The sequence below is a fragment of the Rutidosis leptorrhynchoides genome, chromosome 6 (genome assembly GCF_046630445.1).
Source record: "Rutidosis leptorrhynchoides isolate AG116_Rl617_1_P2 chromosome 6, CSIRO_AGI_Rlap_v1, whole genome shotgun sequence".
Classification (NCBI taxonomy): Eukaryota; Viridiplantae; Streptophyta; class Magnoliopsida; order Asterales; family Asteraceae; genus Rutidosis; species Rutidosis leptorrhynchoides.
In genome coordinates, this window is record NC_092338.1 from 440,304,001 (window position 1) to 440,329,648 (window position 25,648).

The 25,648-nt window shown below is 37.6% G+C and overlaps 1 non-coding gene across 1 annotated transcript; it reads right to left on the reverse strand.

The window, feature by feature from the left end:
* Window positions 1–3,160: 3,160 nt before the first annotated feature.
* On the reverse strand, window positions 3,161–3,267 carry LOC139856270 (small nucleolar RNA R71). Its single transcript, XR_011761763.1, has one exon. It is a non-coding gene; the product is annotated as a small nucleolar RNA R71 (small nucleolar RNA).
* Between the last annotated feature and the right edge of the window lie 22,381 nt (window positions 3,268–25,648).

Sequence of the window (25,648 nt, forward strand, 5' to 3'; positions counted from 1 at the left end):
CAATTGGTGCAAGGTTAAATCACATAAACCTAAGCACTAACAATCCCCGATCCGACCCGTAGTCCTACAAGTCCCGCTTAAAGTGCATACACATAAAAGTCTAAGTCTAGGCACCTATCTCAAGTCGCCTAAATCCCTTAGACCATGCTCTGATACCACTTGAAACAACCCAACCCGTATTCCATATGATAATTTTTTTTTTTAAAATAATACACATTTACGCGCCAATTAAACGTGTAAACCATTCCACAAAGTTCATTTAAACGTACAACAATTTAAATGTTTACAAAAGGCACGAAGGCCATTAATTAAGTTCAATACAAGTTTGACCCACTACAAATGATAGTTTATAATCCAAATGACACTTGAGCATGGTTTGGGACTAAACTACCCAAAACGTTAGGCCACTTCCAAGCTTCAACAAAACATCATCAAGGGCCACCTAATGCCCGATAACCCCTTTGCCCTTATCCGCACCTGCGACTAAAAAGATAAACAACGAGAGGGGTAAGCTAACGCTTAGTGAATGCAATAATTATACATGTTCATATATAACCTACTTACTTGCATCACTTACACAATACCGTACACAAGCTAGCAATTCGACAACTATGCAAACATTAAGCTTAAACCAAGATCCGTAATTCACAAGAAGCTAGCATCAATAGTAGCATATAGTTCGCAATGTAATATGCTAAATACACATTCACACAACCATGGTTATCCAATCATACAAGGAAACGGTACATGAAAGCCCGTTGGAGTTCATAACACCCATTAGTGTTACTTAAACACCGCGTATTCACTAATCCCCCCGGGTGATGTCTTGAACACCGCGACTAACTCACCCTCATGACAATGTGGCGTCTTAAACACCGCGACGAATCCACACGTCAATCAAAACAATGAGTGGTGTCTTGAAAACCGCGACTATTCCACTCTCATGACAATGTGGCGTCTTAAACACCGCGACAATACCACATGTCAATCAACAATGAGTAGTGTCTTAAACACCGCGACAATACTACTCGCTACTAGAATGTGGTGTCGTGAACACCGCAACAATTCCACATTCATACCACACAAATAAATACATTATATACGTACACGCATAATTATTCCACTCACCTTGACACAAGGATGATGACTATGCACTTCCGAACTTCAAAGCAATGTACCTAATACATTAAGTACAATTTCAATACACCAACTAGTGAAATTAACCACATTACACATACTTGAGCATTTAATGACCCAATTCGCATTAAATGACTCGACCACCCCAATACCGCCCTTAAATGGCCAAGACCTGACTTTAATCACTAAAGCTAGTGCATTAAAGTCTACTAACTTCAATTAACACAAACTTAGGGTAATTCATACCCATTTCACCCAAACTAGGTCAACTAGTACATTTTGACCCATTTTAAATTACTTAGCCTCACAATCAAGCCAAACTTACCCATTAACTCTTCTTTCATAATCTAAAAGTGTATTAGTGACTATCAACACCATTTGACACTTACAACCCCAAATCACAAGACCAAAACTCTAGTTTGTGGCTATTAGGGTTTCATTACAACAACATAACCCAAATTCACCCATTTTACCCTCAAATGGGTCATACAAGTCTCTAGTAACCAAAACCTTAGCCATTAACCAATTAAAACTTAAAACATAAAGTTAGAACTTACCGAGACTATCAACGTATAGCTAGGGACACAAGGAACAACTTTAAATCTTGCTCCAAGGTTTGATTCACAATTCTCCAACTCCAAATATTAAATTTAATCTAAATGGGTTTTGTGTTTTGGGAGAGAAAATAGAAAGAAAAGAGAAAAAGAAATGAATTAAATGAACAAGTGGTGGAGATTTAATGCTCCCATCAGATCTACACGTTAAATTACCAATTTACCCCTTAAATTTATTTAATTTGAGCTAAAATCGGAGTCTGTCAAGCAGTATTGCCGCGGCGCAGCTTAATTCGTCGCGGCGCGACGTACAACGGAAAAATCGACCTTTCTTAACACCCTTTCTGATCCAGGTTTGCTTGATATGCCGCGGCGCGGACCCATTTGTCGCGGCGCGGCTTAAGGCTGCATCTGAACAGCTCGACCACCTTAAACAATTTTTGATTTTATTTAATTTGTACATTCCAAACCCGCTTCCTATTTTCACCTAACCTTCAACAATAGTCTCACAAGACTTAACGCTAACAAAACCCATGTTTAAACTTATATATGCACACATTATCAAGTATACATATATGTATATATATATATATATCTACACATATATTCGTACATTTACGCATAAGTTAACGAGTTATAAACGTACAAATGATTAAGTATGTACCTTTCGATACGTACGGGAAAACGGGATGTTACAAATAAACAGGTTTTAAAATACATATCGCAAGTTATTCATATTTCTTATTCCAACAGTTAATATTCTTTATTATTGTATGTGTCCAAATTACGTTATTTAAACAAACACTTTAACATTTATTTCGAATATCGTTAAAAATGAACGATTTCCCAAATCAACGTGGACCTCACAATAGAGACTCGTAATAATATTATAATCCTTAAGGGATTCAATAAATATCTTTTAATTCAATCGTTTGGCATAATCTTTTAACTCTGTAGTTGAATATATCAATTAGATAATCAAACCAATAAGTTTTAATGCACAGTATCATATACTCAACACTTTGTTACGTTTTGAAGTTATAGTATGTATATATTTACATATAATTGTTCGTGATTCGTTGAGAATAACCGAAGGGTAATTGAATAGTTCAAAAGTTTTGAGATTCAGTTTTACAGACTTTGCTTATCGTGTCAGAAACGTTAGAGATTTAGTTTAAATTTGGTCAGAATTTTTCGGGCCATCACACCAGCTCATTCAAAATAGCTGTCAGTTTCATGGATTACCGAATGACGATCCTAATTCTCACATTGATAAATTCATATCTCTTTCGAACTCCTATAAACAGCCAGGGATAGGACAAGATATAGTCCGGCTATACTTGTTCCCCAATTCTCTCACTCATCATGCTCAAACTTGGTTTGAAGGACTGGAAATAGATTCCATCACGTCATAGACGAAGATGGCTACTAAATTCCTAACCAAATATTTCCCTCCTTCTAAACAAACCAAACTGAAGAATGACATCATTAACTTTAAACAAAGTTATGATGAATCTCTTTACACTGCATGGGAGCGATTCAAAACCCTGCTGAAGAAATGCCCTAATCACCAGCTAGAACGGTCAGCCCAAATCTGTACCTTCTACAATGGTCTTACGGTAAATCATAGGACGACGATCGATGCAGAAGCTCAAGGGAATCTGATGAACCAAACCGCAGACGAAGCATGGAAATTGTTTGAGAACATGACAATGCATCATCATGACTGGAACAGTGGTGAAACAGCTTCATCATCTGCCCCACTCTCTGCACTTAATAATCAAACGGAGGCCATCAAATCCCTCACAGATAAGATGGAATCTCTTGCTAAACAACTCAGAGAATTGAAGACGCAGCCGCAGCAGGTTAACCAAGCTCAAGCTTGTGTTAATTGTACCAACCCGCAACCTACTGAAGAATATCAAGTTGAGTACGAAAACCCTGACGGTTCAGTCTGTTACGTCCAATACCCAGCTCGTCCACCAAATCCCGGATTCAATAAACCACCTAGGGTTAATCAATTTCAGCGAAGCAATCAACCTTTTCGCTATCGCTATCCACCTTATCCAGCCCAACAATCTCAATTGACCTACGACCAACCACTTCCACTCACTAGTCCCCCAGTTGAGGAAAATTCCCTTACCACCCAGATTACAAAAGGAACTAACCCCACTCTCGGAGCTGATGATCAGTTAACTCAGTTCATTCAAGGGCAACAACAGTTAAATCAAAGAACTGCAGGCAGACAAGATCAGACGGAGATACTAATGAGAAATCAATTGGCTGGGCTCAAAAGTTTAGAAACGTAGCTCGGACAGTTATCACAACGCCTTAAAACCCGATCGCAGGGAAGATTGCCAAGTAATACTATCCAAAATCCACACATATACTCAGAGGAAGAACCGCGGAGAAGGTCAACTAGGCTAAAGAACAAATCGACATATACTCAGAAGCTAACCCCTGAAACTCTAGTTCACGTACCTTATCCTGGAAGGCTACAAGAAGAACCATCCAAGCTTGATTCCTTCAAACTTGATGGAAGATTCCTGGACACTATGTCCAAAGTTCCCAACCAGAAGAGATACATCCGAAGGCTTCTCTCTACAAAAGAGAGGATACCAGACTCTAACAAAATTTCACTGAGTGAAGAATGCTCTGCATTACTCAGAAACTCTCTACCACCAAAGCTAGGAGATACGGGCCGATTCGTTTTTCCGTGTTTAATCTACCAATCTGGAACCATTCATGCGCTAGAAGATTTAGGAGCAAGTATCAACCTAATACCCTACTCTCTCTACAAGATATTAGAGTTAGGAGACTTATCACCAACCAAAATGACAATCCAACTTGCCGATCATACAATTCGATATCCTAAGGGCATAGTTGAGAACGTCTTGGTGAAAGTCAACAAATTCTTGTATCTTACGGATTTCGTAGTAATGGATATCAATGAAGACCTACACACACCAATAGTGTTAGGAAGACCTTTCATGAATACGGCTAGGACTGTCATTGATGTGTCCAATAAAATCTTGATCTTACGATCACATGGGGTGACCGACTAACCGATCTTTCTGGACAGGCAGAGATGTTTGCTATTTCCACCAGACGGATCACTTTCGATGACGAGTCTTCACCACCAGCCGATGATGTCGAGATGGGTGTCGAATCACACTCTGTAGATGACCCAGAAATGGAAGAAGAGGATCCCAGCGAAGAAATAGATGAAGAGGAAGAATCTGAAGAGGAAGAGGAAATGGAAGACATAAAAGAAACTGCAACAATACCCGCTCCAAGGACTGAGCGTCATGAAGAAATAATGAGGCTTGAGACGGCAGATCATAGTTTAATCATTCGCTTCAAGAAGAAGACCGATAAGGCTGAGGTTAAGGACATAGAAATTGATCCTGCAAGTATCAAAGTGGAGAATCTGAATACTGAAGAAACCCGTTCATCAGATGCATCCTCAGAGGAACAAGATACCGATGATGATGAGGAAGAGCAACATGAAGACATTCTGAATAACTCGCACTCTCCAACCGAACCAGGTCAAGGGGAGCCGGACTCTTCCTCAGATCGAATTTCGGTTATATCCACACATGCAGACATGATCGCCTTCATCAATGATACCGATGAATTTGAAGACATTCTCGAAGCCATCCGAAAATCAACCATTGATTTTTTGCTACGCTTAACAAAATGAATTATGGCTATCAGAGAAGAACACCACCTCTATCTCCAAAGAGAAGACAATGATGTTGAAATCCTAGAAGAACGCATTCAAGACTTTATCAATTCTCTTCATGATCATATCTATCACGAAGAAAGGCAACGAGAGCACAATTCAGTGATTCGCACTATCCTTGAGACAAGATTCTGTCGAGATCAGAACATCATTTACTCTAGGGTTTATAACGCCTTAGCCGGATCTGCACTTCCGTTCTCACGAAACCAACGAGCACTACTGACTCTCATCCGGAAGCATATGGATCTTTCCACCGAACGCCCGACTTATCTCTCTAATTTGCAAATGATCGAGGATATTCACAGCTTTTTTGCTCTTTTGGATAGAGATAATTTCGAAAGCAAACCAGACAGACTAGTGATTTACGTAACAATTGATTACCACGCTGATCTGATTATCCAAGAGTTACGAGACGCTGTTATGGAGGAAGCAAGGTGAAACAATCCATTCTCTCATCTTGAACCAGATTGAGTCAACATTGCCACCTATGTTACAAAGCAGCTATCACGTATCTTCCACGAATCCACAGATCCTAGTTTCACATTTAAAGCTGGATGTCGGGAGATATACTCAAAGACGGTGAAATTAATACTCGGATCAGGATTGCTGTTCACTTCTTTCCAGCTTCATCTCTTAACTAATATGTGCAAAGCAACAGACTCTTACTGTGGAGATCACCGTTCTGAAGACTTCGAAATTCTAAAGATACAGTTTCTGACATTGTTTGAAGACCTCCGAAATGAGCATCCCATCAGAGAAATCATCAACACTAGCACTGCTTCTATGATTAACATTCATGGGTCAACCAGCAGAGCTGTGGACCATATTCTCATCGGACTTCAAGACTTATCAAGAGCCGAAACTGCGCACTACTTATCTTTCAGAAGATCTTCAAGAGAAGTACCGGATCTGTTACCACTATTGGCCCGACACTTTCTCAGGATTTATCCACCAAGACTCATATTCCCTCGAGAAGACTAAGATCACAACCATTAGTGAGGAATGTTTGCTTTTTGAAGCATCACTACGGTCGAGCCAACGACCTTAAACAAAAGCGCTTCTCGGGAGGCAACCCGTGCAATAAAGTAGAGTAGAAGAATAAAGGATGACAAATGAGCCGATAAAGACGTAAGGATTAGAAACTAGCAGCATCTACTAGGGGTATTTCTTTCTTTTCGCTACTAGCTCAAGATTCAAACTATGCCACATCCTAGCTTATCACTAAGTGTGGGATAACACCCAATTAAAACACTAGACAAATCCTCCTAAAACTCCTAAGTGTGGGATACACTAGGAACATTGAGGACAATGTTCGTCTAAGTGTGGGATGTTGGTACCTTTTTATGCTGTATTATAATAACCCATTACGAAGATTCCAAGTCCTTAAGCTAAATTTCAAAATTTTTGCAAAAGAAACCCTTTTCGAAATAGTATTTTGAAAACCTGAAACGTTTGTCAATAAAAATAAGGCTTAAGTAAGGTGGAAATCTTGTTAGATTGAAATCTCTAATAGAGCATTGCATGACTAAGGCATTATCGACCTAAATTGATTATGGTGAGGCACCCCAAATAAGACCAGCATTCATCTTTAATGCTTCACTATTTTCCGTTGAGAGTGCCGATGTCTGTGCCCAGAATTAGAACTTGCTTTAGATCTACATCTCCAAGCAGCAAAACATGATTCGGTTGTAATCAAAACAGCTAGCCATTTGTCAAATATAAACCTTCCGCACCTCTACTACTTCTAATCCACCACCACATCCACATCACTATTTCTCGAAAAATCCATAAAATGAGATTCCTTTCGAAAACTCGATGTTATAAACTTCTCTAGTATCATGGCAAGGGTCTTGAAAAAGTTTACCGGCAAAAAGTTTCCTGAGATGAAGTCTCCAAAAACAAAAAAATTGATTTTCAAGTTCTGAAAAAAAGGATCAGAAATATATCAAGAGAAACGCCAAAGAGAACTCGACCGAAAATGATTATCGAATGAAGAAAAGTTCCAAAGTGCTTCTCAAAATACTTCAGCACTCCTATCTATCCGAATAAAAGTCTGTATAAAGACTGCATTACCCTTTTATCTCACCCCTCAAAAACAACTTCACTACCACTCCAAAATTCCTTTCCCATCATTGACAAATGACCTATAAAAGCTGAGATTACTACCGTTCTCGCATTAGCAGCAAGGATTTGAGTCTTTATCAAGCCTATGACGATGGGTGCAGCATGACTGACTATGAGTGTATTCATTTCTTAGATCTATAGGGAACCCTAAACACTTGAGTGATTTGAGTGACCCATGAAAGCTAGCCTATGTCATGTAACCTCCTCGCATGCTTGCAGAGATAATTTCAAACCTAACATAGATGACTCACCTTATCTTTTTGCTCTTATAATAAAAGCAAACCACTTAGGCTATTAGAAAAGAAACACCGAAAAGATTCTTAAAAAATGAGAGTTTGCTTGAGGACAAGCAAAGTCTAAGTGTGGGATATTTGATATCGGCTAAAAAGTCACATTTTCACCCCGGTATTAAGGTCCAAAAACAAGAAAGATTCGAACTTTGTCAGCAAAATACCCACTTTGTTAGTTAGAATTGAAGAACAAGTAATTACGAAGGCAGTGCAAAAAGAATCAAGAGAATCGGAGCTAAAACGAAGATTCTAGAGCAAAAACGGTGAAAGACAAGAAATCAAGTTACGATCCAGGGAATCAAGGCTGACCAGCACCAGATACGGCCTACCATACGGCCTGCCATACGGCCTGCCAGTATAGGGTACGGCCTGCCACACGGCCCAGCAAACGCCCCCAAGAAACGGGCTGCCAGTCAAACGGGCTGCCAAATACGGGCCACCATACGGCCTGCCAGCCGTATTTTGGCAAAATCCTAGTCTATTTAAAGGGTCTTTCATTCATTCCAACACACACTTCAATTCACTTCTTTCTCTCTCTTGTACAATATTAGTCATACTCTCAAGGCCTTCAACTCCGTGCGGGAAACCTAGTACCCGGAGAAGAACCCTGAAGATTGTATTAGGAGCGGTCTGGAGTCTTGAAGTTGTCACTTTGTATTCGGAACTCATTTAATCTACTGGTACTTCTATCCTTTATCTTATATAATGTTTTATGATATTGTTGCCATGATTAGCGAGTAGTTATCTTTAGTGTTTGCTATGATGTAAGCAGTTATAATGCCGAAATAATATTATGGTTTGTGTATGCTGCCGAAATACTTTCCGATTATGCTTTAAACTCAATCGCTTTTCCAACTAACAGAATGTCATTATAGGCTCTGTTATTGGGAAGTCGCGAACCCTGATTCAGAGTACACTATCTGTGTCACCTCTTGGTAAGAGAAGTCTATCAGATACAACGTAAGATCGACCGAGGCACACCGGTTGTAGTGAGTCTATCAAGCTTTGGATTCCGATTGAGGTCTCTTTCGTAGTGAAACATCTGACTAGACCCTTAGTACATTGTCGGTCCTAGACCATGCTAGTGTAGTCACCAAGCATATAAACTTCGTACGTGCACGCTGAAGCACAGCAGTTGTTGTAAGCTGTACCTCTGCTAAGTAAGGCCATGGAACCCGGTTAGTGTTGACCAGTACACTGGACCATAACGCGGTCTCAAGCATTGCACCCCGCTTGAGGGATTCTTAGTTAATTAAGGAACTATTTGTTTAGACACATAAAGGATTGGACCGTTAGGATAACCGAACGTGTTCGTGGAACTCAGCTTGACTTGGCCATGGTGTTCTTAATGGTTGAACTCTTTTTAAGGGCTTAACTATCTTTTACCAATCATTAACGAAAGCATTGAAACGCATCACGTCTCTCGAATATGGTAAACCATGTATTCTATTATGCTTAAGAAAGTTTAGACCATTTCGGAATGTTAATACGTCACCCAACCGAGTCGCTCAATTAGATGACCCGTCTGAACATGTATGCTTGTAGTCAGACTGCACGGACGTTGGGGGTAAGGGACGTTGTTGTCTATTCAGAATCTTCAAGCCTAATGCAGTACCCATTGACATGTCTTATGATAGGGGCGTTTAGGACCAGTGTAATGAATACAGGGCTTCTGCCTATTCATGAGCCAGCATTCCATAATCTCGGCAGAATAACTGATGAAGTCATAGTATGCACTCACTTTAACCTTATCTGAATTACCAATTTTATCGCATTTACTTTATCTGTCTTATAAATTAGAAAATCCCAAAAATAAATATTCACTACTCCCTAACTATCTTAGGCTTAAATATAGGTTCGATTCTACTGATATCTCAAAAAACACGACTCTAGGTCATACTTCCCTTACGTATAAGGAGTAGTAAGATTTAGGCCCCGCTAAATATAAATTTAAAACAGTACCTTCCTCCCACGAGTGGCTGATCCTGGCGAGCCGCGGCATAACGACACCGCGCGAATAAAAATCGTCCGTTTCGGCCATATCACGGGAGGAGTGTAAGTTTTTAGCGCCGCTGCCGGGGAACTGGTATCAGGCAATACTGCTCTCTATCAAACTTATTCACAAGCATTTAGTGGTGTATAAGAAAGAAAATTATACACGGACTTGGTTATTGGATTTCCTGAACAGTCGCCAATTATATTGGGACCAAAAGGATCCTGCCTCTCCGTAGTCGGCCTGGCCACTTGGTTTGTTGAATAGTTCGTGCGGAGCTCTGTTACCGAAATACCGGGGAATCAGTAGCCAGAACCAAAAACATATTCCACCGTAGGATAGTTAGATAATTAAATTATATTACCTTAGATTACCTTAGATTACAATTAGATTAAATTAGATTACCTTAGAATTAGATTACCCTAGAATAGATTAGATTTGTTTAGCTTATTATAATTTTAGTTTATTTGCAAAAAATTAAAAACAAAAAGGCATACCTAGTGTATGACCCAAACCCGATCTAGACCAGGGCCGTTGTTAGTCGTACCTGATCCAGGCGCAATAATCTCTAAAGCACGCAAGGAAGCACGAATCAGAAATCAAATGGCGTTACGCGTTACTTTAGCAGAAAATACCAAACCCTCGATTGAAGGTCAAGGAGGACCAATCAGATTTCCAGAGATTCAAGGACGCTCGTTCGAGTTAAAACATCACATCATCCAGCTCATTCAAAATTGCTGTCAGTTTCATGGATTACCGGACGACGATCCTAATTCTCACCTTGATAAATTCATATCTCTTTAGAACTCCTACAAACAACCAGGGATAGGACAAGATATAGTCCGGCTATACTTGTTCCCCTATTCTCCCACTCATCATACTCAAACTTGGTTTGAAGGACTGGAAAAAGATTCCATCACGTCATGGACGGAGATGACTACTAAATTCCTAACCAAATATTTCCCTCCTTCTAAACAAACCAAACTGAAGAATGACATCATTAACTTCAAACAAAGTTATGATGAATCTCTTTACACTGCATGGGAGCGATTCAAAACCCTGCTGAAGAAATGCCCTAATCACCAGCTAGAACGGTCAGCCCAAATCTGTACCTTCTACAATGGTCTTACGGTAAATCATAGGACAACGATCGATGCAGTAGCTCAAGGGAATCTGATGAACCAAACCGCAGATGAAGCATGGGAATTGCTCGAGAACATGACATTGCATCATCATGACTGGAACAGTGGTGAAACAGCTTCATCATCTGCCCCACTCTCTGCACTTGACAATCAAACGGAGGCCATCAAATCCCTCACAGATAAGATGGAATCTCTTGCTAAACAACTCGGAGAATTGAAGACGCAGCCGCAGCAGGTTAACCAAGCTCAAGCTTGTGTTAATTGTACCAACCCGCAACCTACTGAAGAATATCAAGTTGAGTACAAAAACCTTGACGGTTCAGTCTGTTACGTCCAATACCCAGCTCATCCACCAAATCCCGGATTCAATAAACCACCTAGGGTTAATCAATTTCAGCGAAGCAATCAACCTTTTCGCTATCGCTATTCACCTTATCCAGCCCAACAATCTCAATTGACCTACGATCAACCACTTCCACTCACTGGTCCCCCAGTTGAGGAAAATTCCCCTACCACCCAGATTACAAAAGCAACTAACCCCACTCTCGGAGCTGATGATCGGTTAACTCAGTTCATTCAAGGGCAACAACAGTTAAATCAGAGAACTGCAGCCAGACAAGATCAGACGGAGATACTAATGAGAAATCAATTGACTCTGCTCAAAAGTTTGGAAACGCAGCTCGGACAGTTATCGCAAGGCCTTGAAACCCGACCGCAGGGAAGATTGTCAAGTAATACTATCCAAAATCCACACATAGAAGAAGCAAAGCAAATGGACTCAGTAATCCCAGAGGAAGAACCGCGGAGAAGGTCAACTAGGCTAAAGAACAAATTGACATATACTCAGAAGTTGACCCCTGAAACTCCAGTTCGCGTACCTTATCCTGGAAGGCTACAAGAAGAACCATCCAAGCTTGATTCCTTCAAACTTGATGGAAGATTCCTGGACACTCTGTCCAAAGTTCCCAACCAGAAGAGATACATCCGAAGGCTTCTCTCTACAAAAGAGAGGATACCAGACTCTAACAAAATTCCACTGAGTGAAGAATGCTCTGCATTACTCAGAAACTCTCTACCACCAAAGCTAGGAGATACGGGCCGATTCGTTTTCCCGTGTTCAATCTACCAATCTGGAACCATTCATGCGCTAGCAGATTTAGGAGCAAGTATCAACCTAATACCCTACTCTCTCTACAAGAGGTTACAGTTAGAAGACTTATCACCAACCAAAATGACAATCCAACTTGCCGATCGTACAATTCAATATCCTAAGGGCATAGTTGAGAACGTCTTGGCGAAAGTCGACAAATTCTTGTATCATACGGATTTCGTAGTAATGGATATCAAGGAAGACCTACACACACCAATAGTGTTAGGAAGACCATTCATGAATACGGCTAGGACTGTCATTGATGTGTACAATCAAACCTTGATCTTACGATCACATGGGGAGAGCGTTACCTTCAAAATTGACCGACCAACCGATCTTTCTGGACAGGCAGAGATGTTTGCTATTTCCACCAGACGGATCACTTCCGATGACTAGTCTTCACCACCAGCCGATGATGTCGAGATGGGTGTCGAATAACAGTCTGTAGATGACCCAGAAATGGAAGAAGAGGATCCCAGCGATGAAATAGAGGAAGAGGAAGAATCTGAAGAGGAAGAGGAAATGGAAGACGTAAAAGAAACTACGACAATACCCGCTCCAAGCACTGAGTGTCATGAAGAAATAATGAGGCTTGAGACGGTAGATCACAGTTTAATCATTCGCTTCAAGAAGAAGACTGATAAGGCTGAGGTTAAGGACATAGAAATTGATCCTGCAAGTATCAAAGTGGAGAATCAGATGAAATGTCCCGTTCTTATTGATTAAAAACGTTCCATATTAATTGATTTCGTTGCGAGGTTTTGACCTCTATATGAGACGTTTCTCAAAGACTGCATTCATTTTAAAACAAACCATAACCTTTATTTCATCAATAAAGGTTTAAAAAGATTTACGTAGATTATCAAATAATGATAATCTAAAATATCCTGTTTACACACGACCATTACATAATGGTTTACAATACAAATATGTTACAACAAAATAAGTTTCTTGAATGCAGTTTTTACACAATATCATACAAACATGGACTCCAAATCTCGTCCTTATTTAAGTATGCGACAGCGGAAGCTCTTAATAATCACCTGAGAATAAACATGCTTAAAACGTCAACAAAAATGTTGGTGAGTTATAGGTTTAACCTATATATATCAAATAATAATAATAGACCACAAGATTTCATATTTCAATACACATCCCATACATAGAGATAAAAGTCATTCATATGGTGAACACCTGGTAACCGACAATAACAAGATGCATATATAAGAATATCCCCATCATTCTGGGACACCCTTCGGATATGATATAAATTTCGAAGTACTAAAGCATCCGGTACTTTGGATGGGGTTTGTTAGGCCCAATAGATCTATCTTTAGGATTCGCGTCAATTAGGGTGTCTGTTCCCTAATTCTTAGATTACCAGACTTAATAAAAAGGGGCATATTCGATTTCGATAATTCAACCATAGAATGTAGTTTCACGTACTTGTGTCTATTTTGTAAATCATTTATAAAACCTGCATGTATTCTCATCCCAAAAATATTAGATTTTAAAAGTGGGACTATAACTCACTTTCACAGATTTTTACTTCGTCGGGAAGTAAGACTTGGCCACTGGTTGATTCACGAACCTATAACAATATATACATATATATCAAAGTATGTTCAAAATATATTTACAACACTTTTAATATATTTTGATGTTTTAAGTTTATTAAGTCAGCTGTCCTCGTTAGTAACCTACAACTAGTTGTCCACAGTTAGATGTACAGAAATAAATCGATAAATATTATCTTGAATCAATCCACGACCCAGTGTATACGTATCTCAGTATTGATCACAACTCAAACTATATATATTTTGGAATCAACCTCAACCCTGTATAGCTAACTCCAACATTCACATATAGAGTGTCTATGGTTGTTCCGAAATATATATAGATGTGTCGACATGATAGGTCGAAACATTGTATACGTGTCTATGGTATCTCAAGATTACATAATATACAATACAAGTTGATTAAGTTATGGTTGGAATAGATTTGTTACCAATTTTCACGTAGCTAAAATGAGAAAAATTATCCAATCTTGTTTTACCCATAACTTCTTCATTTTAAATCCGTTTTGAGTGAATCAAATTGCTATGGTTTCATATTGAACTCTATTTTATGAATCTAAACAGAAAAAGTATAGGTTTATAGTCGGAAAAATAAGTTACAAGTCGTTTTTGTAAAGGTAGTCATTTCAGTCGAAAGAACGACGTCTAGATGACCATTTTAGAAAACATACTTCCACTTTGAGTTTAACCTTAACTTTTATTTGCGAACAAGTTTAGAATTAACTAAACTATGTTCTAGTGATTACAAGTGTAAACCTTCGAATAAGATAGCTTTATATGTATGAATCGAATGATGTTATGAACATCATTACTACCTTAAGTTCCTTGGATAAACCTACTGGAAAAGAGAAAAATGGATCTAGCTTCAACGGATCCTTGGATGGCTCGAAATTCTTGAAGCAAAATCATGACACGAAAACAAGTTCAAGTAAGATCATCACTTGAAATAAGATTGTTATAGTTATAGAAATTGAACCAAAGTTTGAATATGATTGTTACCTTGTATTAGAATGATAACCTACTATAAGAAACAAAGATTTCTTGAGGTTGGATGATCACCTTACAAGATTGGAAGTGAGCTAGCAAACTTGAAAGTATTCTTGATTTTATGAAACTAGAACTTTTGGAATTTATGAAGAACACTTAGAACTTGAAGATAGAACTTGAGAGAGATCAACTAGATGAAGAAAATTGAAGAATGAAAGTGTTTGTAGGTGTTTTTGGTCGTTGGTGTATGGATTAGATATAAAGGATATGTAATTTTGTTTTCATGTAAATAAGTCATGAATGATTACTCATATTTTTGTAATTTTATGAGATATTTCATGCTAGTTGCCAAATGATGGTTCCCACATGTGTTAGGTGACTCACATGGGCTGCTAAGAGCTGATCATTGGAGTGTATATACCAATAGTACATACATCTAAAAGCTGTGTATTATACGAGTACGAATACAGGTGCATACGAGTAGAATTGTTGATGAAACTGAATGAGGATGTAATTGTAAGCATTTTTGTTAAGTAGAAGTATTTTGATAAGTGTATTGAAGTCTTTCAAAAGTGTATAAATACATATTAAAACACTACATGTATATACATTTTAACTGAGTCGTTAAGTCATCGTTAGTCGTTACATGTAAGTGTTGTTTTGAAACCTTTAGGTTAACGATCTTGTTAAATGTTGTTAACCCAATGTTTATAATATCAAATGAGATTTTAAATTATTATATTATCATGATATTATCATGTATGAATATCTCTTAATATGATATATATATATACATTAAATGTCTTTACAACGATAATCGTTACATATATGTCTCGTTTCAAAATCATTAAGTTAGTAGTCTTGTTTTTACATATGTAGTTCATTGTTAATATACTTAATGATATGTTTACTTATCATAATATCATGTTAACTATATATATAACCATATATATGTCATCATATAGTTTTTACAAGTTTTAACGTTCGTGAATCACCGGTCAACTTGGGTGGTCAATTGTCTATATGAAACATATTTCAATTAACCAAGTCTTAACAAGTTTGATTGCTTAACATGTTGGAAACATTTAATCATGTAAATATCAATCTCAATTAATATATATAAACATGGAAAAGTTCGGGTCACTACAGTACCTACCCGTTAAATAAATTTCGTCCCGAAATTTTAAGCTGTTGAAGGTGTTGACGAATCTTCTAGAAATAGATGCGGGTATTTCTTCTTCATCTAATCTTCACGCTCCCAGGTGAACTCGGGTCCTCTACGAGCATTCCATCGAACCTTAACAATTGGTATCTTGTTTTGCTTAAGTCTTTTAACCTCACGATCCATTATTTCGACGGGTTCTTCGATGAATTGAAGTTTTTCGTTAATTTGGATTTCATCTAACGGAATAGTGAGATCTTCTTTAGCAAAACATTTCTTCAAATTCGAGACATGGAAAGTGTTATGTACAGCCGCGCGTTGTTGAGGTAACTCAAGTCGGTAAGCTACTGGTCCGACACGATCAATAATCTTGAATGGTCCAATATACCTTGGATTTAATTTCCCTCGTTTACCAAATCGAACAACGCCTTTCCAAGGTGCAACTTTAAGCATGACCATCTCTCCAATTTCAAATTCTATATCTTTTCTTTTAATGTCAGCGTAGCTCTTTTGTCGACTTTGGGCGGTTTTCAACCGTTGTTGAATTTGGATGATCTTCTCGGTAGTTTCTTGTATAATCTCTGGACCTGTAATCTGTCTATCCCCCACTTCACTCCAACAAATCGGAGACCTGCACTTTCTACCATAAAGTGCTTCAAACGGCGCCATCTCAATGCTTGAATGGTAGCTGTTGTTGTAGGAAAATTCTGCTAACGGTAGATGTCGATCCCAACTGTTTCCGAAATCAATAACACATGCTCGTAGCATGTCTTCAAGCGTTTGTATCATCCTTTCGCTCTGCCCATCAGTTTGTGGATGATAGGCAGTACTCATGTCTAGACGAGTTCCTAATGCTTGCTGTAATGTCTGCCAGAATCTTGAAATAAATCTGCCATCCCTATCAGAGATAATAGAGATTGGTATTCCATGTCTGGAGATGACTTCCTTCAAATACAGTCGTGCTAACTTCTCCATCTTGTCATCTTCTCTTATTGGCAGGAAGTGTGCTGATTTGGTGAGACGATCAACTATTACCCAAATAGTATCAAAACCACTTGCAGTCCTTGGCAATTTAGTGATGAAATCCATGGTAATATTTTCCCATTTCCATTCCGGGATTTCGGGTTGTTGAAGTAGACCTGATGGTTTCTGATGCTCAGCTTTGACCTTAGAACACGTCAAACATTCTCCTACGTATTTAGCAACATCGGCTTTCATACCCGGCCACCAAAAATGTTTCTTGAGATCCTTGTACATCTTCCCCGTTCCAGGATGTATTGAGTATCTGGTTTTATGAGCTTCTCTAAGTACCATTTCTCTCATATCTCCAAATTTTGGTACCCAAATCCTTTCAGCCCTATACCGGGTTCCGTCTTCCCGAATATTAAGATGCTTCTCCGATCCTTTGGGTATTTCATCCTTTAAATTTCCCTCTTTTAAAATTCCTTGTTGCGCCTCCTTTATTTGAGTAGTAAGGTTATTATGAATCATTATATTCATAAATTTTACTCGAATGGGTTCTCGGTCCTTCCTGCTCAAGGCATCGGCTACCACATTTGCCTTCCCAGGGTGGTAACAAATCTCAAAGTCGTAATCATTCAATAATTCAATCCACCTACGCTGCCTCATATTTAGTTGTTTCTGATTAAATATGTGTTGAAGACTTTTGTGGTCGGTATATATAATACTTTTGACCCCATATAAGTAGTGCCTCCAAGTCTTTAATGAAAAACAACCGCGCCTAATTCCAAATCATGCGTCGTATAATTTTGTTCGTGAATCATCAATTGTCTAGACGCATAAGCAATCACCTTCGTTCGTTGCATTAATACACAACCGAGACCTTGCTTTGATGCGTCACAATAAATCACAAAATCATCATTCCCTTCAGGCAATGACAATATAGGTGCCGTAGTTAGCTTTTTCTTCAATAACTGAAACGCTTTCTCTTGTTCATCATTCCATTCAAATTTCTTCCCTTTATGCATTAATGCAGTCAAGGGTTTTGCTATTCTGGAAAAGTCTTGGATGAACCTTCTGTAGTAACCAGCTAGTCCTAAAAACTGGCGTATGTGTTTCGGAGTTTTCGGGGTTTCCCACTTTTCAACAGTTTCTATCTTTGCCGGATCCACCTTAACACCTTCTTTGTTCACTATGTGACCGAGGAATTGAACTTCTTCCAACCAAAATGCACACTTTGAAAACTTAGCGTACAATTCTTCCTTCCTCAATACTTCTAACACCTTTCTCAAATGTTCACCGTGTTCTTGGTCATTCTTTGAGTAAATAAGTATGTCATCAATGAAAACAATGACAAACTTGTCAAGGTATGGTCCACACACTCGGTTCATAAGGTCCATGAACACAGCTGGTGCATTAGTTAAACCAAACGGCATGACCATAAACTCGTAATGACCGTAACGTGTTCTGAAAGCAGTCTTTGGAATATCATCTTCTTTCACCCGCATTTGATGATACCCGGAACGTAAGTCAATCTTTGAATAAACAGACGAGCCTTGTAGTTGATCAAATAAGTCGTCGATTCTCGGTAGTGGGTAGCGGTTCTTGATGGTAAGTTTGTTCAACTCTCGGTAGTCGATACACAACCTGAATGTACCATCTTTCTTCTTGACAAACAAAACAGGAGCTCCCCACGGTGATGTGCTTGGTCGAATGAAACCACGCTCTAAAAGTTCTTGTAATTGGCTTTGCAGTTCTTTCATCTCGCTGGGTGCGAGTCTGTAAGGAGCACGAGCTATTGGTGCAGTTCCTGGTACAAGATCTATTTGAAATTCAACGGATCGATGTGGGGGTAATCCCGGTAATTCTTTCGGAAATATATCGGGAAATTCTTTTGCAATGGGAACATCATTGATGCTCTTTTCTTCAGTTTGTACTTTCTCGACGTGTGTTAGAACAGCATAGCAACCTTTTCTTATTAGTTTTTATGCCTTCAAATTACTAATAAGATGTAGCTTCGTGTTGCCCTTTTCTCCGTACACCATTAAGGGTTTTCCTTTTTCTCGTATAATGCGAATTGCATTTTTGTAACAAACGATCTCTGCTTTCACTTCTTTCAACCAGTCCATACCGATTATCACATCAAAACTCCCTAACTCTACTGGTATCAAATCAATCTTAAATGTTTCGCTAACCAGTTTAATTTCTCGATTCCGACATATATTATCTGCTGAAATTAATTTACCATTTGCTAATTCAAGTAAAAATTTACTATCCAAAGGCGTCAATGGACAACTTAATTTAGCACAAAAATCTCTACTCATATAGCTTCTATCCGCACCCGAATCAAATAAAACGTAAGCAGATTTATTGTCAATAAGAAACGTACCCGTAACAAGCTCCGGGTCTTCCTGTGCCTCTGCCGCATTAATATTGAAAACTCTTCCGCGGCCTTGTCCATTCGTGTTCTCCTGGTTCGGGCAATTTCTAATAATGTGGCCCGGTTTTCCACATTTATAACAAACTACGTTGGCATAACTTGCTCCGACACTACTTGCTCCGCCATTACTCGTTCCGACACCATTTGTTCCTTTCGTTCTATTAACCCCTGGTCCGTAGACCTCACATTTCGCCGCGCTATGACCATTTCTTTTACACTTGTTGCAAAATTTGGTGCAGAACCCCGAGTGATACTTTTCACACCTTTGGCATAGCTGCTTCTGATTGTTGTTGTTGTTGCGGTTATTATTGTTGTTGGGATGATTGTTGTAGTTGCTGTTGTTGTTGTTGTTGTTGTTGTTGTTGTTGTTGGGCCGTTTGTTGTAGTTGCGATTGATGTTGCGATTATTGGGATAATTATTGCGATTATTGTTGTAATTGCTGTTGTTGTTGTATTGGTGATTCTTATCACCGTTTTCCTCCCACTTTCTTTTAACTTGCTTCACATTGGCCTCTTCAGCAGTCTGTTCTTTAATTCTTTCTTCAATCTGGTTCACTAGTTTGTGAGCCATTCTACATGCCTGTTGTATGGAGGCGGGCTCATGTGAACTTATATCTTCTTGGATTCTTTCCGGCAATCCTTTCACAAACGCGTCGATCTTCTCTTCCTCATCTTCGAATGCTCCCTGACACAATAGGCACAATTCTGTGAATCGCCTTTCGTACGTGGTAATATCAAATCCTTGGGTTCGTAACCCTCTAAGTTCTGTCTTGAGCTTATTGACCTCGGTTCTGGGACGGTACTTCTCGTTCATCAAGTGCTTGAATGCTGACCACGGTAGTGCGTACGCATCGTCTTGTCCCACTTGCTCTAGATAGGTATTCCACCATGTTAACGCAGAACCTGTGAAGGTATGCGTAGTGTACTTCACTTTGTCCTCTTCAGTACACTTACTTATGGCAAACACTGATTCGACCTTCTCGGTCCACCGTTTCAATCCGATCGGTCCTTCGGTTCCATCAAATTCCAAAGGTTTGCAGGCAGTGAATTCTTTGTAGGTGCATCCTACACGATTTCCTGTACTGCTAGATCCAAGGTTATTGTTGGTATGTAGCGCAGCCTGTACTGCGGCTATGTTTGAAGCTAGAAAAGTACGGAATTCCTCTTCATTCATATTCACGGTGTGTCGAGTAGTCGGTGCCATTTCCTTCAAAATAGTCAAATGGAACAAGTTAATCATACAGAATATTAAGAGTAGTTAATAGTATTTCGTAGCATAATATGAACTCATTTATAAAAGCTTTTTCTTCATATTAGCGTTTTATAAGTTTAAATTCGGGTAGTACCTACCCGTTAAGTTCATACTTAGTAGCTAATATACAATTCAACTACTACAATTCTATATGAAAAACTGATTATAATAATATTTCGCGTTCAAACTTTTATACAATATTTTACAAACTTACAATACCGCTTATTTTACATAAAGCATGAAATATAGCACACAATAACTTTGATACAAGATAGTTGTGAAGATAATTCTAGCTAGTACACAAGTCGTTTAGCAAAGGCAATAAAGACACGTAATTCATACGTCCAGAAACAAGTCATGCATTCTGGTTTTACTAGGATTACTTCCCATCCTTGGTCTTGTGGAACATAACCGTTATGGCCGTTGATAAGACAGCGTGTTGTAACGTCGTCAAAGGGACGAGGGTTACGTAATGTCCAACAGTCCCGTAACAATCTAAAAACCTCATTTCTTACCCCAATTACCGACTCCGTCACTTGTGGAAACGTTTTGTTTAATAGTTGTAGCCCGATGTTCTTGTTCTCACTTTGGTGAGAAGCGAACATTACTAATCCGTAAGCATAACATGCTTCTTTATGTTGCATGTTAGCCGCTTTTTCTAAATCACGAAGTCCAATATTCGGATATATTGAGTCAAAATAATTTCTTAACCCGTTGCGTAAAATAGCATTTGGGTTCCCCGCAATATATGTGTCAAAGTAAACACATCGTAACTTATGGGTTTCCCAATGTGATATCCCCCATCTTTCAAACGAAAGTCTCTTATAAACCAAGACATTCTTGGAACGTTCTTCGAATGTCTTACAAACTGATCTCGCCTTAAATAGTTGTGCCGAGGAATTCTGACCGACTCTAGACAAGATTTCATCAATCATGTCTCCGGGTAGGTCTCTTAAAATATTGGGTTGTCTATCCATTTTGTGTTTTTAAACTGTAAAATAGACAAGAGTTAGATTCATAAAAAAAATACTTATTAATACAAGCAATTTTTACATATATCATAAAGCATAAGCATACTATATTACATATATTACACCACACGAATACAACTATCTTATTCCGACTCGCTCATTTCTTCTTCTTCGGTTTTGGTTCGTTTTGCCAAGTTTCTAGGGATATATGATGTTCCCCTAATACGAGCCGTCGTTATCCACATTGGTTTAGAAAAACCTGGTGGTTTAGAGGTTCCCGGGTCATTGTTACAACTTAAGGACTTCGGGGGTTGACGATACATATAAAGTTCATCGGGATTGAAATTAGATTTCTCTATTTTTATGCCCTTTCCCTTATTATTTTCTTTTGCCTTTTTAAATTCAGTTGAGGTAATTTCTATAACATCATCGGAATTCTCGTCGGAATCCGATTCATCGGAGAATTTGTAATCCTCCCAATAATTTGCTTCCTTGGCGGAAACACCATTGACCATAATTAACCTTGGTCGGTTGGTTGAGGATTTTCTTTTACTTAACCGTTTTATTATTTCCCCCACCGGTTCTATTTCTTCATCCGGTTCCGATTCTTCTTCCGGTTCCTCTTCGGGAACTTGTGAATCAGTCCACGTATCATTCCAATTTACATTTGACTCTTCATTATTATTAGGTAAGTCAATGGGACTTGTTCTAGAGGTAGACATCTATCACATAATATCAAACACGTTAAGAGATTAATATATCACATAATATTCATATGTTAAAAATATATAGTTTCCAACAAAAATGTTAAGCAATCATTTTTAAAGAAAACACGGTCGAAGTCCAGACTCACTAATGCATCCTAACAAACTCGATAAGACACACTAATGCAAATTTTCTGGTTCTCTAAGACCAACGCTCGGATACCAACTGAAATGTCCCGTTCTTATTGATTAAAAACGTTCCATATTAATTGATTTCGTTGCGAGGTTTTGACCTCTATATGAGACGTTTCTCAAAGACTGCATTCATTTTAAAACAAACCATAACCTTTATTTCATCAATAAAGGTTTAAAAAGATTTACGTAGATTATCAAATAATGATAATCTAAAATATCCTGTTTACACACGACCATTACATAATGGTTTACAATACAAATATGTTACAACAAAATAAGTTTCTTGAATGCAGTTTTTACACAATATCATACAAACATGGACTCCAAATCTCGTCCTTATTTAAGTATGCGACAGCGGAAGCTCTTAATAATCACCTGAGAATAAACATGCTTAAAACGTCAACAAAAATGTTGGTGAGTTATAGGTTTAACCTATATATATCAAATAATAATAATAGACCACAAGATTTCATATTTCAATACACATCCCATACATAGAGATAAAAGTCATTCATATGGTGAACACCTGGTAACCGACAATAACAAGATGCATATATAAGAATATCCCCATCATTCCGGGACACCCTTCGGATATGATATAAATTTCGAAGTACTAAAGCATCCGGTACTTTGGATGGGGTTTGTTAGGCCCAATAGATCTATCTTTAGGATTCGCGTCAATTAGGGTGTCTGTTCCCTAATTCTTAGATTACCAGACTTAATAAAAAGGGGCATATTCGATTTCGATAATTCAACCATAGAATGTAGTTTCACGTACTTGTGTCTATTTTGTAAATCATTTATAAAACCTGCATGTATTCTCATCCCAAAAATATTAGATTTTAAAAGTGGGACTATAACTCACTTTCACAGATTTTTACTTCGTCGGGAAGTAAGACTTGGCCACTGGTTGATTCACGAACCTATAACAATATATACATATATATCAAAGTATGTTCAAAATATATTTACAACACTTTTAATATATTTTGATGTTTTAAGTTTATTAAGTCAGCTGTCCTCGTTAGTAACCTACAACTAGTTGTCCACAGTTAGATGTACAGAAATAAATCGATAAATATTATCTTGAATCAATCCACGACCCAGTGTATACGTATCTCAGTATTGATCACAACTCAAACTATATATATTTTGGAATCAACCTCAACCCTGTATAGCTAACTCCAACATTCACATATAGAGTGTCTATGGTTGTTCCGAAATATATATAGATGTGTCGACATGATAGGTCGAAACATTGTATACGTGTCTATGGTATCTCAAGATTACATAATATACAATACAAGTTGATTAAGTTATGGTTGGAATAGATTTGTTACCAATTTTCACGTAGCTAAAATGAGAAAAATTATCCAATCTTGTTTTACCCATAACTTCTTCATTTTAAATCCGTTTTGAGTGAATCAAATTGCTATGGTTTCATATTGAACTCTATTTTATGAATCTAAACAGAAAAAGTATAGGTTTATAGTCGGAAAAATAAGTTACAAGTCGTTTTTGTAAAGGTAGTCATTTCAGTCGAAAGAACGACGTCTAGATGACCATTTTAGAAAACATACTTCCACTTTGAGTTTACCATAATTTTTGGATATAGTTTCATGTTCATAAGAAAAATCATTTTCTCAGAATAACAACTTTTAAATCAAAGTTTATCATAGTTTTTAATTAACTAACCCAAAACAGCCCGCGATGTTACTACGACGGCGTAAATCCGGTTTTACGGTGTTTTTCGTGTCTCCAGGTTTTAAATCATTAAGTTAGCATATCATATAGATATAGAACATGTGTTTAGTTGATTTTAAAAGTCAAGTTAGAAGGATTAACTTTTATTTGCGAACAAGTTTAGAATTAACTAAACTATGTTCTAGTGATTACAAGTGTAAACCTTCGAATAAGATAACTTTATATGTATGAATCGAATGATGTTATGAACATCATTACTACCTTAAGTTCCTTGGATAAACCTACTGGAAAAGAGAAAAATGGATCTAGCTTCAACGGATCCTTGGATGGCTCGAAGTTCTTGAAGCAGAATCATGACACGAAAACAAGTTCAAGTAAGATCATCACTTGAAATAAGATTGTTATAGTTATAGAAATTGAACCAACGTTTGAATATGATTATTACCTTGTATTAGAATGATAACATACTGTAAGAAACAAAGATTTCTTGAGGTTGGATGATCACCTTACAAGATTGGAAGTGAGCTAGCAAACTTGAAAGTATTCTTGATTTTATGAAACTAGAACTTTTGGAATTTATGAAGAACACTTAGAACTTGAAGATAGAACTTGAGAGAGATCAATTAGATGAAGAAAATTGAAGAATGAAAGTGTTTGTAGGTGTTTTTGGTCGTTGGTGTATGAATTAGATATAAAGGATATGTAATTTTGTTTTCATGTAAATAAGTCATGAATGATTACTCATATTTTTGTAATTTTATGAGATATTTCATGCTAGTTGCCAAATGATGGTTCCCACATGTGTTAGGTGACTCACATGGGCTGCTAAGAGCTGATCATTGGAGTGTATATACCAATAGTACATACATCTAAAAGCTGTGTATTATACGAGTACGAATACGGGTGCATACGAGTAGAATTGTTGATGAAACTGAACGAGGATGTAATTGTAAGCATTTTTGTTAAGTAGAAGTATTTTGATAAGTGTATTGAAGTCTTTCAAAAGTGTATAAATACATATTAAAACACTACATGTATATACATTTTAACTGAGTCGTTAAGTCATCGTTAGTCGTTACATGTAAGTGTTGTTTTGAAACCTTTAGGTTAACGATCTTGTTAAATGTTGTTAACCCAATGTTTATAATATCAAATGAGATTTTAAATTATTATATTATCATGATATTATCATGTATGAATATATCTTAATATGATATATATACATTAAATGTCTTTACAACGATAATCGTTACATATATGTCTCGTTTCAAAATCATTAAGTTAGTAGTCTTGTTTTTACATATGTAGTTCATTGTTAATATACTTAATGATATGTTTACTTATCATAATATCATGTTAACTATATATATAACCATATATATGTCATCATATAGTTTTTACAAGTTTTAACGTTCGTGAATCACCGGTCAACTTGGGTGGTCAATTGTCTATATGAAACATATTTCAATTAATCAAGTCTTAACAAGTTTGATTGCTTAACATGTTGAAAACATTTAATCATGTAAATATCAATCTCAATTAATATATATAAACATGGAAA